The sequence below is a fragment of the Poecilia formosa genome, unplaced genomic scaffold (assembly GCF_000485575.1).
Source record: "Poecilia formosa unplaced genomic scaffold, Poecilia_formosa-5.1.2 Scaffold141, whole genome shotgun sequence".
In the NCBI taxonomy this organism is placed as follows: Eukaryota; Metazoa; Chordata; class Actinopteri; order Cyprinodontiformes; family Poeciliidae; genus Poecilia; species Poecilia formosa.
Window position 1 is genome coordinate 1,382,548 of NW_006800080.1, and position 4,768 is coordinate 1,387,315.

Sequence of the window (4,768 nt, forward strand, 5' to 3'; positions counted from 1 at the left end):
ACTTTAGATGTGTAAAATAAATCTCTTTCACACGAGGTCGCAAGTAAAACTCTAGTCTTTTTTTGTCACAGTTCTAGTTGTTTGAAACTTTTCAAATATTGCTCTGGGAGTATATATTGCAAGCTTTGGGGGGATTTTGTATTATCTTGCAGCCATGTCCTCATTTATGAACTTGCATTGTTTAAAACTAAGGATATAGTTGCTGCTATCATACAAACACCTCAATATTTGAGACACTACTGTATCATATTAAAACTTTTATCTGTATTTTTTTTACAATGTGATACACAACACTGCTGAGAAAACTGCCAGTTTTTTGTGTATAGTAACCAACAGTCAATAAAATATATAGTAAACAGACTGTGTCAAAAAGAAATATTACAACAATCAACCTTTGGGAAAAGGTGAGTGGACACTGTGATATTTTTATTCAGTGGCTTTAAACAATGCAGAACAAGGTTTCAAAACATGAACAAACTGTTGATGGTTAGTCTCTTTGTGACTGACACATTTTCAGTTTGTTTGAGTGTATTCCTAAAGACTGGCAAAAACTATTGAAAACTGTGAGGCAGTACAACCCCGCCCCCTGGTGGGAGAGATTTGAAAGTATCTTCACCAAGGCAAGTAATCATAGACATATGCTGCGTTACATCGACAAAATCCATTTGTATCTCCTAACAAAGTGTGAAAAACCTCATCATTTATGAATAAGCCTTTAATTTGTGCATCAGATCAAGGTGAATTATTTAAACTTGTGCCAAATTGCTATTGGAAGAAAAAAAAAAAAACTGGCTTGAGTTGAAAATTAACAACCACTAGGTGACACAAAAAGCCTTCGTATGAATCCCACCCCCTTACATGCATGGAGGGTTTTTGCACCCTGGGAATAAAATAATGTCTATTTTTTCACTATACAGTAAAATGTAAATTAAGTGAAATATATTGTTATCAAAATTATTTTTACATGGTTAAATTTGGGTTTTTCAGGTATTGATAAAATTCTCAGCATAACTTCCAACAGCCATAATGGACATTTTACCAATTAAGCCAAGTATGAAGCCACATCCATAAGAGTCTGATTCGACTGATTAGACTTTCAGGGAATCTTAGTCCTTTGCAAAATCTAAAAGCAGCGTTAGATTACAAAACAAAATCCTATAAAGGAAATCTAGACCATGGTGAAACTCAAAACCTTCAAAGCTTTTTGTTGAAGCTAAAAAAGTTAGGAAAGCAGAGCATCAGTCAGAGAATCAGCCTGAAGAACCATGGTTATTCCTTCAGAGTTAGCATGATCCAAACCTTTGGTGGGAGAATATGTTGATAGGACAACAGATAGCAGAGCGCTCTGCAAATATTGCCTGGTAAGAAGTAGCCATTGTAGAAAGAAAGCCATGGGAAGCCCTGTTTAAAGATGAGCATAAGTTATGTGGAGGAAAAAAATCTCCTGAGATGAATCCCAAATTAAACGCTTTAGGCGGCATGCAAAAAGTAATCTGTGGTGGAAAACTGCCACTCTGATCCATTCTGTATACTCAATTGGCAGAATAAACAGGAGGAGCAGAGGGGATGTGAAATGGGGGGACGAGCAGCATCACACAGAGAGGTGATTGACAGTGCTAAAACCCGCCTTCTGGATCTGATTGGTTGTTTATAGCACTGGGAGAAGGCAGAGGCGCTCAATTCTTTCCGCAGATTATTTGTCTCATACCATGCTCTCATGACATAGAGAGAGTTTCATCAAATATGTAAAAAATACATATTTTTAAAAATAGTTTCATACTGCAGCTAATAGCGTAAAGCTACTTTTCCAGAGCGTTGTGTGAATTTTCAATTTGCAAACCTCACTGACTGAAAGTTTGCCATCCAACGGTTCCAAGCAATGCCTTTAGCAGAAGAACATCTTCAAAAGGATAGCTTTACCTCATTTTAAGCCTCTGGACGTCTTTGGTGTCAAACTATGCTATTCTTTCCTATTTTTTCCCAAAGGATAAATTCCTGCATTACTATCTTCTGGCTCCTTTCTGATACCAGCAGGCACAAACTCATTGCCCAATACTGTTGTGTTATGCAGCCTAACCTACTGGGAGGACCCCTGCTGGCCATCCCACCCCTTCCTGTCTGTGAATGCTGTTTGGCATTTTAAAATGGGTGGAGTTCAAAACAAAGCTAAGCAGCTGGAGCCGCTGAGTAATGCCAGCCTGTGGGGAGAGGAGCAGGGAAGCCCGGGTCAGCCACATCAAATAGGAATATGTCACAGGAAGTCCTCCTGAGAGGAACATTTCCCCTGCTCCCCTGCATGAAAATGCACCTGTAGAGACAATGTCAAGGTGTGCGTGCGTGTGTGTGTGTGTGTGTGTGTGTATGTGTGTGTGTGTGTGTCTGAATTTATCTGACACACAATTAACATTAATTATAATATAGCAAACTGATAGGTGTTGTTTTATCATTTGACACCACGATAATTAAGACAAGGGCTTAAAATGAAATCAGGCATGCATATCTCCTGTATATTTTCCTCTTCACAGAATCAGCAGAAAGACTTAGCTTGATAAAGTCAGGCACTACAAATTCTTACATTTCAGAAGCTATAACTAGCCTTTTGGTTTCCTTGGTGATGAATGTAAAATATTACTTGCTATGCCAAGTTAAGTCCTATGAAAAGAAAATTGGAAGTCTGACAAGCTATGTATTTGAATTAAAATAAATGACTCTACACGTCAGTACTGTATATTATCTTGGTACCAATTTGGTGAAATCTGGGAGAGGGAGCAGGTTTAGTTGTCTGAGCTGATAATTGGTTATTTGCTGAGATTGTAATTGTGAACAAACCAAGCTCAAACACAAAGATAAGAGTATTCTTCTTCAACCTTTACTTAACCAGGATAAAACTGCTTGAGATCAGAAATGTATTTTACAAAAGTGGCCTGATAACAACACAATTAGTTTCAAGAACACATTATAACATAAACAACATCATTAAACTCGCAGCATCAGATTGTAACCATGTAATAATCTAACAATGAAGATTACGCTTTGCAATTTGACAAATTGAACTTGCCAATTTTTTAAAATCTTAAATTGAAAAATAAAACTATCTAAAATCTGTTTCTTTTTAAGTGCAGAAAATGTCAAATCAAATTCAATGATATTCTCATTCTCAGTGAATAAATGTAAAAGAGAAAAAATAGATCAAGGGTTTCTGTTAATATTCAAGCATGTACGAGAAGCCTCTGATGGCTTGACGGCCCTCAGCAGAGACTTCGTATGCGTATGCCTTGGGCCGACTCTGATGGTTCATCCCACTTATTGAAATTCACAAAGCATAAGGACTTAATGACAGGAAAGCAAAGCAAATATTCAAACTCTTCTCATGTTTTTCACCTTGTAGCACTCACAGAGTGAATTAGTTTGCCGTTTAAAGAAATTCACGTCGAGATGTGCACGAAGCCTTCTGCCTCCGTCAGATGCTGATCTGCATATTATTACCGCTGCTCTTAGTGTTTCCTTGGAGATGAGATGAATGTGAAAGATTTTCTGTGATTCCACAGATCAGTTCTTTTTTTTAAGCTTAACGTGTGTCTCTATCTGTAAGTTAACACTTTCACTAACTAGACACATGCCATTGTCCTCACTGATCAGCACAATACTCACTTTTTTCCTGAATATTTTTTTTTGTTGCTGGCTGAGAAACCGTATCCATAATAAAGGGGAAAATGACTGCTTATAAAAAAGACCATCCCAAATATTTAACCTTCAGCTTGGGGCAGAGCTTTTGGAAAACAGTGTAAATTTCAAGACCAAATAGGGAACAAAATTTATTGTTGGCTATAGGACATGTCTTTCAGTTGCTTTTAAAGCACTGATAATCCAAGAGACAATAGCAGAGTATCTGCAATTCTTTCTTCAATCCACAGAATATTTATTTATTTTTCTATTTTACTGAGATTTTTTATATAATCCACCAGTATAGTGGAACTAACAGAACGTGTTCCAGATATGACTGACTGCTGACATTACACGATGTCTCTGATTCTAACAGCAGGTGGTATCTCTGCTACCAAAATCAATCCATCTGTGTTTCTCAATGAGCAATCCAATGCACCTCAGGAGCAGGGAAAGGTCTGACTGGTCAAAAGCATCTGCAACTTTCATTTTTTTCCTCATTACATTGAGCAACTAATGTTGTGGCAGTAGTAAGTACTTTTATTTCATGGACATTTCCAGAAAAGATCAATCTGTTTTCTACAGCACATGCAGTGAAATTTAAATGGGCTACTTGGTATTTTGCTTGGAGCAGACACAGTAACAAAAAGTTTGATTTTCAGTTTTTTCATAAGCTGATGATTGAGAATATGAACACATTTAGAAGCAAACACACACAATTATTGAAAAAGGATTATTAATACTTGTATAGCGTCATGTAACTCTAGATTTAAGATGTGTCTCCTGGCTGCACAGCAGAAAGAAAGTGCAGGAAGTCAGGCAGAATGAGTGTTGTCTTGCCGAAAGAACTTAAGGCCTACTGGGACTCCCTGCAGGAAGAAAATTTATTGCTACAATTCAAATGAAATCTCTTCATCAGATATGTTGATATGCCATATATGCATACTAAAGCAGGGGCTGGCTTTTGCACATTTTACAGAAAACATATTGAAGGGGATTTCTCATCTTTGAATGTGTACTGAACCTATTCTGCATCCATCCATCCATCCATCCATCCATCCATCCATCCATCCATCCATCCATCCATCCATCCATCCACCCATCC